Consider the following 11,607-nt stretch of genomic DNA (forward strand, 5'->3'; position numbering starts at 1 on the left):
TTTGTTGATGGGCATTAGGTTGTTTCCAACTCCTTGCTATTGTAAACAAAGCCGCGATAAAAATGGGTATGCATATATCTACTTGGATGTCATTTATTACACCTCTCTCTTAGTGTAGTAAAATCAAAAACAATGTTATATCCTCAGGGGAATTGCAAAGATCGTTGTTATGTGCCATCAAGTCACTTGTGACTTATCGTCATACATTATGTACAAGAGCTCTGAACACACTTATCCCCATTATCCAAGTCACTGTATCACCTTAAAGACTTAAAAGATGCAGAGGAGCTGAAACCTATCTATCCACTTTTAATATGCTTTTTGGCCTAAGAAAAGGGCAGACGGACTCTGAACTGTTGTGAAGTCCAGGCTGGGCTTAGAAGGGATTGTGGTACTAGGGATATTGTAGCTAATGTTAGATGGATCTTAGCTGAAAGCAGAGAATACCAGAGGAATGTATATCTGTGTTTCATTGGCTGTGCAAAGGCGTTCAACTGTGTGGATCATAACAAACTGTGGCTGACTCTGAGAAGAATGGGAATCCCAGAATACTTGATCGTGCTAATGCCAAACCTATACTTGGACCAAGAGGCAGTCATCAGAACAGAGTAAGGAACCACTGCATGGTTCAAAATTGGGAAGGGCATATGGCAGGGGTGTGTCCTGTCTCCATACCTTTTCAATCTGTATGCAGAACGGATTATCCAGGAGGCTGAGCTCTATGAGGAGAAATGTGGGGTCAAGATTGTTGGAAGATCTATCAACAATCTGCGATATACAGATGATACAACCCTGCTTGCTGAAACTGAAGCGCTTACTGCAGAGGGTCAAGGACTGCAGCCTCCAATATGGATTGAGGCTCAATGTCAAGAAGACAAAGATTCTCACGACTGGACCAAATGGTGGCATCAGGATGGATGGTGAAGAGATTGAGATTGTTCACAGCTTTAGTTTGCTTGGCTCCACAGTCAACACTCTCGGCACCAGCAGGCAGGAAATTAGAAGACGTATTGCCATGGGAAAGTCTGCTATTAGGGACCTCTCCAAAGTACTGAAGAGCAATGGTGTCTGTTTGGAGACGAAGGTGTCTCTGATATAGGCCATGGTCTTTGCTGTCAGTTGTTATGCATCAGAGAGTTGGACAATGACTAGGGAGGATAGAAGGAGAATTGATGCCTTTGAGCTGTGGTGCTGGAGAAGAGTACTGAGGGTGCCGTAGACTGCTAGGAAAACAAACAGATTCATCCTGGAAAGGGTCAAACCAGGCTGCTCCTTGGAGGCAAGGATTTTGAGGCTCCATTTAACATACTTTGGACATGTTCAAGGAGGGACAGGTCCTTGGAGAGGGACATCATACTTGGTAGGGTGGAGGAACAGCGCAGAAGGGGAAGGCCCCCTATGCTGTGGATTGATTCAGTGATTGGGGTAATCGGGATGGGTGTGTCAGAGACGGTGCGATTGGCACAAGGCAGAGCAGAGTTTAGGGCTATTGTACATAGGGTTGCTATCAGTCGCAAGCGACTCGACGGCACATAACAACAACAACATTTTCAATTGCAACTCCTGTTTCAGATACCGTAAATATATTGGAAAATAATCAATACAACTCCTGGCAGTAGGTATATGTAACTACTGATGTAACAAATACTTTTTTGTTCTATATCCCATTTATAAGGAACAACAGAAGCAAATTGACTTTTATCTGCCAGGGCCAACAGGATACCCTTACAATCTTATTTGCAGAACCTTTGGCTTTCCTAATCTTTGTCATAATAAGGGCTGGGGAATTCTTCATAGTATTTACATTATGCAAAACATCCCACTGACATGTGATCCCAATAACATTATGCTGATAGTATCCCAAGATCTGGGAGTAACAGGCCTTTTAGATGTCTTAACAAGAATTTATGCAAATCAGAGTGGGAAATAAATCCTGCAAAAACTTAAGACTGAACTTTTCATTGAAGTTTCTGGTTATTCAGTGTTACATAGTTTGTCAAATTATCCCCAAAGTGAAAAGCACGTATTTGGATTATGTACTACAATAAAAAGGGCATTGATTTGTGGTTTTGGTTTGGTAGACAATATTCACTACATTTAATTGTCTTGTTTTTACTTATTTACTAAGTAACCTAAGGAACTCCGATAACATAAGTGAGTGAGGAGTTGGCACAGCCAACCCAAAGGCAGGTGGTTCGAATCCACTAACTGCCATGAGAGAAAAATGGCAAATTCTGTCCCATGAGATTTACAGCTTCTAAAATCCTACTGGAGCATTAGCTATAAGTTGGTTCCAACTATGGCATGTGACAACAACAATCATCAAGTACCTGTAAAATCAATTATCTTTGAACCAAACCCTAGCAGTAAAATGATTTATAGTTGAAATACTAACCAAAAGGTTGGCAGTTTGGGTCTACCAGCCAGTACATGGAGAAAGACAGACAATATTGTCTCTTGTTTACAGCTGCAGAAACCTCATGCAGGCTCTGAAGCAGGTCCACTGTGCTGATTCAAACACCTGTCTCTTTTTGGTTTTTTTGGTTCTCCAAGTCTTTTAGCATCAATTCTTGCTCCATTTGCCTTCCTGTCATCAGTCTACTCCAGTGATCCCATGGGGAGTTCCTTATGGCTAAGAGAATGAGGAGAAAAAAAAAGAAATATTATGACTTCATTTGTAGATGTTTCTGCACAGTATACCAATTGACCTCTCAAGGTTACCTGGATGCAATGTTGAAGAAACATCTTCTTGGTTGGCAGAATTTGGAGTGGTACATTTAGATACATACCTTGTCTCGATTTAGAGATGGACAGATGCACAGATTCTCAGGAAGTTATTTATGGTTTAGCAAAGCAGTGGAGATCTTGAAAGTACTCTTGTTGTAAGATTGGTAATAAGGAATACTGAGAAGTGCGTAGACTTCTCAGACTGACAAGTGCAAGTGAAGATATTTGTGTCCTTTGTGAATACTCCACAACAGAGGGCGTTCAATAACCATATGTACAACATATTCACACACTCGGTAGCCTCACTAGCAAAGCACCCATAGTGACAGGGATAGAAGTGCAACAATATTGACTTTCTGTCACCTAGCTACTGAATGCCTATCTTTCTGAATCAAAGACTTTATAGAATGAACCTGAGTGACCAGCCAGTCATTGGAAAATTGATTATATTGGAAATTTGAAGGACTCAGAGATATATCCTCTTCAGAATAGGCAATAATCTGTCTTCCTTGCCAGAATCACCATGTATGTAAACAAGGTATGTTATGTTCTGACATGATATTCTGTCCACATTGTAACCTAGGAAATAACTTTTTAAGAGCAAAAGAAGTATGCAGTGAGCTCAGGGCCGTAGGATGGGTTGTTAGCTTGGTAGAAAGGAAGAATTGTCTACTGAAGACTCTATTCTAAAGCCAATTGGGAGGCAACAATGTAAACAGATTTTATATTGCAGAGTGAACTATTTGCTGTTGCCTTTCATATTGTGAATCAAAGATCAGAAATGAAAGTGGATCATTTCATAGTTTAATATCTCATACCACTTCCCACTCCATTTTCCTTTTGAGGCTGATGCATTTGTGAATGTTCTAAAATAATCCCTCTCTCAAAATAAACTTGTTGTTGTTGATGGCCCTCAAGTCGAGCATGACTCATAGCGACCCTATGAACAAAGGCCTGAAATCTTTATATATTGTCATTTATCAAATTTCATAGAGTTTCCAGGGGCATGTTGTTTAGGAAGTGGATGCCACTCTTGCTTTCAAGATAAACTAGTTGTTATCAAACAATATTAAATGATCCAGGAAGCATTAAAAGGGGATGGGGGAAGAGGATGGGAGGAGTATACAGAGTCACTGTACCAAAAAGAATTGACTAACATAGAAGAATTGCATGAAACAATATATGATCAAGAGCCTGTGGTGATGAAGGAGGAAGTTCAAGCTGCTTTGAAGGAATTGGCAAAAACCAGGAATTGACAGTATACCAATTGACAATATTTCAACAAACAGATGATGCACTGGACATGCTCTCCAAGTTGTGCCAAGAAATTTGGAGGATAACTTCCTAGGCAATTTTTTTCCAAAAAAAAGGTAACCCAACAGAATTCAGAAATTATAGAACAATATCACATACAGGCAAAATCCTGTTGAAAATTATCCAAGAATGACTGGATCAGCACATCAGCAGAGAATGGACAGATGTGAAGGCTGGGTTTAAAAGAGGCCATGGCACTAGGGATATTATAGCAAATTTTAGATCCATCTTAACTGAAAGCAGAGAGTACCAGAAGAATGTCTTTCTGTGTTCCATTGACTATGCAAAGGCATTTGACTGTGTTGATAACAAAAAACCTGTGGCTAACTCTAAGAAGAATGGAAATCCCAGAACACTTGATTGTGCTTATGTGAAACCTATACTTGGACCAGGAAGTAGTCATCAGAACAGAACAAGGAAACACTGCATGGTTCAAAATCAGAAAAGGTGTGAATGTTAAGAATGCACCCTATCTCCATACCTTTTCAATCTATATGTGGAACAGATTATCCAGGAGTCTGGGCTCTATGAGGAGGAATGTGACATCAGGATTGGAGGAAGACTCATCAAAAACCTGCATTGCTCAGATGACATAACCTTGCCTGCTGAAACTGAAGAGGACCTGAGGTATTTGCTGCAGAAGGTCAAGGACTGCAGCCTTCAATATGATTGAAGCTCAATATCAAGAAAACGAAGATTCTCACCATTGAGCTGATTGGCAGCATCATGATAGATGGTGAAAACATTAACATTGCTAATAGCTTCAGCTTGCTTGGCTCCACAATCAAGACTCTTGGTACCAGAAGCCAGGAACTCAAAAGATGAACTGCATTGAAAAAAGCTGCTGTCAGGGACCTCTTCAGAATACTGAAAAGCAACCATGTCAGTCTAGAGACTAAGGTTCGGCTCAGCCAGGCCATGGTTTTTACAATTACATGGTATGCATCAGAAAGCTAGACAATAGCTAAGGGTGACAAAAGAAAAATTGATGCCTTTGAGTTGTGGTGCTGGAAAAGAGTACTGAATACACTATTAACTTCTAGGAGAGCAAACAGTTCATCCTGGAGAGGATGAAACCATGCTGCTCCTTGGAAGCAAAGTTCCTGAAGCTCAACCTGACATCTTTGGGGCTGTTTCAAGGAGGGGCCAGTCCTTGGAGAAAGACATCATACTTGGAAAGGTGGAGGGAGAGTCAAGAGAGGAAGACCCTCAATGAGATTAATTGGTTCAGGCACTGGTGTAATGGGGGTAAATGTGTCCGAGATGATGAGGTTTGTTCAAGATAGAGCAGGGCTCAGAGCTGTTGAACACAGGGTCACTATGAATTGCAAGCAAATTGATGCCATATAATAACAACATCAAATTGACTCTACAGGACAGAGTAAAACTTTTCCACAGGATTTCCAAGGCTATTATCTTTATGGAAGCTGATTGCTACATTTTTTCTCCAAGAGTAATGGATAGATTAGGAACCCCCCAGTCTTCTGGTTTGCAGCCAAGAACTTTAACCACTGGTCTACTAGAACTCCTATATTGTTGCCTTTATTGTTATTTGGAGCTCTCAAGTCAACTCATAGCTACTCTATGTACAATAGCATGAAACCTTACCCAATTCTGTGCTATCCTCAAAAATCTCTGCAATTCTTTTTTTTCTGTATACAGAGATTTTATTCAATTTGAAAGAAAATGAGGACTTTAGACAAAGCTTTGACCGTGTAACAAAGGAAATCTGTCCAGATTTAACCAAATTTCAAGAGTAGGTAAGAGCACCTTTAAATTAGCTCTAAGGACATTTCAATTTCTTTATCCCATATGGTATAAAATAACACCAATCTAGTCTTCTTGATAAGCTTTATATGGTAATTTGAATTTCACAAATAGTTTCTCTAATGGTATGCCAAAATCATCTTTGTGTTCTTTTCAGAATTATAACATAGAGCAATGTTTATTCTGGTAACGAGTCTTCTGTAAACAGTCAACCAATGCTATATGTTACAGGAAAACCAATCTACTTGTGATTTAAAACAATCCCCAGGTTCTAACCTGGAAATACTAGGAAAACAATCTTGATGTATTAATCACAGCACTAGGTAGATCTACCCTACAATGTATTTACGTGAACAGCTATCCTAATATAAGTTTTACTTTCCTTGACCCTATAGGCCTGTCATGTAAATCAATGACAGCAGCTGTGGCTTCATCTGGAGACTCAAAGGCCACCATGGCTTCACCTGTGGGCATACATTTTTCATTGTAATTTAAACACACTGAGCCTGGGATTACTTGATAGCCATAAAAGAAATCTAAAGTCTCATCAAGAGACACAGTAAAGGGCATATTCTGCACTTTAATGACTGTTGGTCCTGGTTTTCCAGAACTAGAACCAAAGCCAATGTGGATTGGGCCAGGGCCAGGGCCAGGGCCAGGCCCAAAGGCTGGTGGCCCACTCAAATGACCTGGGGCATTTCCAAGACCAGGAGGGCCCCCTCCAAAGTTAGGAGGGCCACCTAAAGCACCAGGACCATTTCCAAAATTCTGAGGGCCCCTTCCAAATCCTGATGGCCCCTTTAAATTATTTGGTCCACTTCCAAAACCTGGAACATCCAGTCCTAGAGCAGGCAAACCACTGTTTCCAATTGAAGGCATACCAGGCCTACCATCACCAAAGGCCCCTCCTAATCCTGGAGGAGGGAGTGGTGGTCCAAAGTTCGACCCACCAAAATTACTAGGAAAGTTAAAAGGAGGTCCACTGTTGGCCTTCTTTGAGCCTACAGCCAGGAAAGCATGCTCTTCACCTCCTGCACTGGACAATCCCGCACCAGGCAATCCCGCACCGGGCATTCCCGTACCAGGCATTCCCACACCAGGCATTCCTGCACCAGGCATTCCGGCACCTGGTATTCCGGCACTGGGTATCCCCGCACCCGGGATCCCCGCACTGGGGATCCCCGTGACAGGCATCCCCGTGCCGGATATTCCCGCACCAGGTATTCTGGTTCCAGGAACTCCCGCACCAGGCAGTCCTGAAGCTGGCAATCCTGCACCGGGCATTCCTGCAGCAGGCAGTCCGGCATTGGGCATTACTGGAACAGGAGGATTACCTGGCACTGACATCTTTAGTCCCTTTTTTGCCTTGAGCAGGAGGATTTTTCTCAATTTCTCTCGTGTCTTCTAGAGTAAATATATGCACAAAAGCTTCTCTTCCATTAAGTTTTTTACGGTGTAAGCGTTCAGACTTATGTGCATCATCTTTCTTCTTAAATTGAACCAATGCCTGTCCTAGACCTTGTCCATTGTTATCAACAAGAACATGTACAGCATTTTCATCCACTGGGATTTCCTCAAGGAACTGAAGAACATCCATCTTCGTAATACTGAATGGAATATTTGTTGTGTGGGCAGAGACTTTGGCAGAGTTGACATCCCCTTCTGGATTTAATATTTCTCTCTGGTCATAGTTGTAGTTCTGCAGTCTTTTTCTAATCATATCTATCTTTTCTAGCATACCTTTCTTAGTAATTGGGTGAACTTGAATAAATCGATTGCCCATGTATTGTTTATGGCGACAGAGCAGCCTTGTAGTCAGCCTCATTCCTGAATTCTACGAAGCCTTCACCTGTTGCTTTCCCATTGGGTCCATAAGCTATATAAATACTATCTTCCATAATATCTAACTTTTTAAAAAAATCGATGACATGCTTGTTTTCTGCTTCAAATGGTAACCCTTTCAAGTAAACACAAAAACCAGTCTCCTGTGGTGATCTTGATCTTTTCTGCCCACTGGGCGATTTTGACCTGGGAAGCACCTGAGGAGGAATATGGGGTTGCCCAGAAGGTCCCATACTTTGCTTAAAAGTTATATGGCCTCCAGAAGCTGCCCACCGTCTTTCTGTGGCAGGGCTAACTTCCACATAGCGCTGAATCATCAGCATTCTGTTTCTTTTCAAAGTTTCAAGTGTATCTTGAGGTGAAAGAAAGTTGATTAACCCATTCCCATTCTTTCGACCTACGTGATCTTTCAACAAATGTGCTGCATCAACATAGAGCCCATGGAAAATCTCTCTGACATCATTCTCCATTGCAGAAAAGGGCATTCCATGCACACTGACATAGGGATCATCAGGGTTGATGAAAAGTGGCTTCACACTGTTTTGAGAGTTCAAAGGACCCAGAAACACAGGGTTCAGTTATTGTTCAGATTCATAGGTGTCCCAGACTCATTCATTCCAGCAGGCAGAGGTGTTACAAGTGGTGGGTTCAAGGGTCGCATGCCTGACATAGGTGGCAATGTTGTCATGGGTGGCACAGAAGGTACTGGGGGAATTGGTGGCACAGGAGGCGATGTAGGTACTGGAGGAGGAACTGGTTTAGGGGGAATAAATGGCATCAGTGGCAAAGACGGTATAGCTTGGATTGGCAGAATTGGTGGTGGTGGAACTGTGTTCATTGGAGAGGCTGTGCTCAGAATTGTGGAGCTAAATGTTGGGCTCCCAAAAGAAGTCCCCATATTTGGAGGGGCTGTTCCTACGCTGGCTGTGGAAAATGTCTGTATGTTTTTGTTGCTTTCAAGAACAGAAGTAGTTACTAAAGTGGGTGAAAGATTACAAAAGTTGGGTACTGCTGTAGGCAAGTTTACTCTACCACTCATTCCTGAGCTAGGCGGTGGTCCTGATCTGCTAGCATTAGCTGGTGGCATATCTAAGTTGGCAGTTTCAAAACGTCTACGGCTCAGTTCAATCATATTCTGCATTTCCATCTTACTACTCAATAATAATGTTACTTTTGACCCTTTTATTGTACCACCTGTGCACATCATACCAAGCCTTGCATTTTCATCAGTGACAAAAAAGATGAAAGCCTCACCCAGTTCACCCCCTACAATATGTACGCCCCCATCAGGGATGGTCAATCCAGAGAAGAAGCGGCGAATGTCCATGGTACTGGCCACAATCGGAAGACTTTGCAAACGGATGACCACAGCCATGCTGCGCTGAAACCACACACACCTGATAAAACAAGAGATGTATTTTCTTAACAAGAAGTAGAGGCCAAGTCAATCCTATGGGCAACCAATTAAAACCAACTTTTAGACTTAAGCTGGGTAACTTTTGAAAGGCTTAACACTGAAATAATTTTAGGCAACAAAACATTTTTACCGGGGAGAGTTGCGCGGTACCCGAAAGTAGGCCCGAGTTACCCACCACCCACCCCGCAGGAGTGCATCCGCCCGAGGCCGACAGCCCCAGCCTGAGCGGTTCCCACAGACCAGCGCAGTCACCACCTCCTCCAAAATCTCTGTAAGTCTTACGCCTATTGTTTTAGTCACTGTGCCAGACTATCTTCTTGCGATCTAGTCGTCTCTTAAATTGATCCTCTACTTTTCCAAGCATGATATCCTTCTCCAGGGGCTGGCTTCTTCTGCTAACATGTTCAAATTATGTAAGAAGTATCACAAACTTTCTTATGAACTGTATGGCTTTTTCTAAGACAGATTCATTTGTTCCTTTGGTAGTCAATGGCATATCTAAAACTCCTCACGAACATTACAAACCTTTCCCTATGCTATGCCATCTTCCTGAACATACGCTCCAGTCCATTGTTATAGTCACCATGTTGAATTATACCAGAATGAATGGCATGGAATGCAAGCCTAATAGAGATGAGATCCACAGACAATACTCCAAGAAATCGATGCTTTCATAACCTAGTAAAGGTTTTTTTCTACTACTGCTCTTTTCTATAAAGTGTTTGTCAGATAATGTTCTAAACCTGAGCAATTACATTAAGACAGACTAGAAAGACGTATTGGCCATCCACTTCTGAAATAGCAGGACTTTGAAAACCCTATGTACAATAGAACACACTTAGACTAGCAGATATGGCAACTGAGGCTGAGTCCTCAAGTATGGAAACAAACAGAAGGAGGAACAGCTGTAAGCAGACACTAGAACATAGACATTGGAACATGGAATGTAAGAACCATGAATGTAGGAAAATTGGATATTGCTAAAAAGGGAAATGGAACACACAATTATTGACATATTAGGTATTGGTGAAATGAGATGAACTGGCCTGGGACATTTTGAGTCAGAGGATCATATGATCTTCTATGCTGGAGACGAAAAAGGTGAGGAAAAAATGGGGTTGCTTTCAAAGTAAAAAAGTCATTTCTAGATCCGTCTTGAAGTACAATGTTGTGAGTTACAGGATAATATCTATATGCATACAAGGAAGATCAGTGAATGCTACCATCATTCAAATATATGCACTAACCACCAGAGCCAAAGAGGAGGAAACAGAAAATTTCTACCAACTTTTACAGTCAGAGATTGATTGAACATGCAATCAAGATGCATTGATAATAATGGGTGATTGGAATGCAAAAGTTGGGAACAGAGAAGAAGGATCATCAATTGGAAAAAATGGACTTGGTGACAGAAACGAAGCCAGAGATAGAATGATAGAATTTTGCACAATCAATGACTTATTCATTGCAAATACATTTTACAAGACACACAAACACAGGTTATAGACATGGATTTCAACTGATAATATGCATTGGAATCAGATCTATTACATCTGTGGAAAGAATCTCTGGAGAAGGTCAATATCAGCTATGAAAACTAGACCAGGTGCTGACTGTGGAACAGACCCCCAACTACTCATAAGCAACTTCAAGCTGAAGCCGAGGAAAATGAAGTCAAGTCCACAGGAACGAAAATTTGACCTTGAGTCTATCTCACCTGAATTTCAAAACCATCTCAGGAACAGGCTTGAGGCCTTGAACACAAGTGAGTGAAGACTAGATGAGCTGTGGGAAGATATCAAGAACATCATTCAGGAAGAATGCAAAAGATCATTACAAAGACAGAGGAGGAAGAAAAAAACTAAGATGGATGTCAAAAGAAACTCTTAATATTGCACTGGAGTGATGAGAAATCAAGCTATTAAGGAGCTGAACAGAAGATTGCACAGGGAAGAGAAGAAAGATAAAGTTTTACAATGAAATGTGCAAAGAGCTGGAGTCAGAAAATCAAAAGAGCTGAACTCGCTGAGCATTTCTTAAGCTCGAGGAACTGAAGAAGAAATTCAAACCTCGAGTTTCAATACCTAAGGATGCTTTGGGAAGACTATTAAATGATCCAGGAAGCATTAAAGGAAGATGGAAAGAGTATACAGAGTCATTGTACCAAAAGGAATTGGTGGACACAGAAGAATTTCATGAAACAATGTATGAACAAGAGCTTGGGTGAAGAAGGAAAAAGTTCAAGCTGCCCTGAAAGAATTGGCAGAAAACAATGCCCCAGGAACTGATGACATACCAATTGACATATTTCAACAAACAGATGCTGCCCTGGAAATGCTCACCAAGTTGTACCAAGAAATTTGGAGGACAACCACCTGGAGTACTGACTGGAAGAGATCTGCATTTGTTCCCATTCCAAAGAAAGGTGACCTGACAGTTGTTGTTGTTATGTGCTGTCGAGTCACTTGCAACTCATAGCGACCCTATGTAGAACAGCCCTAAGCTCTGTCCTCTGCCAATTGCACCCTTTCGATACACCC

At 41.6% G+C, this 11,607-nt stretch overlaps 1 pseudogene across 1 annotated transcript; it reads right to left on the bottom strand.

The window, feature by feature from the left end:
- Positions 1 to 5,692: 5,692 nt before the first annotated feature.
- LOC102856590 lies at positions 5,693 to 9,329 on the bottom strand (annotated as a pseudogene). Its single transcript, XR_439032.1, has 3 exons — positions 9,198 to 9,329; positions 7,056 to 9,132; positions 5,693 to 6,935 (listed from the first exon to the last, which is right to left on the bottom strand). The product of XR_439032.1 is annotated as an RNA-binding protein 12-like (transcript).
- Between the last annotated feature and the right edge of the window lie 2,278 nt (positions 9,330 to 11,607).

Source organism: Elephantulus edwardii, unplaced genomic scaffold (assembly GCF_000299155.1).
Source record: "Elephantulus edwardii isolate Elephantulus edwardi_28Jun2011 unplaced genomic scaffold, EleEdw1.0 scaffold00357, whole genome shotgun sequence".
NCBI classification, from domain to species: Eukaryota; Metazoa; Chordata; class Mammalia; order Macroscelidea; family Macroscelididae; genus Elephantulus; species Elephantulus edwardii.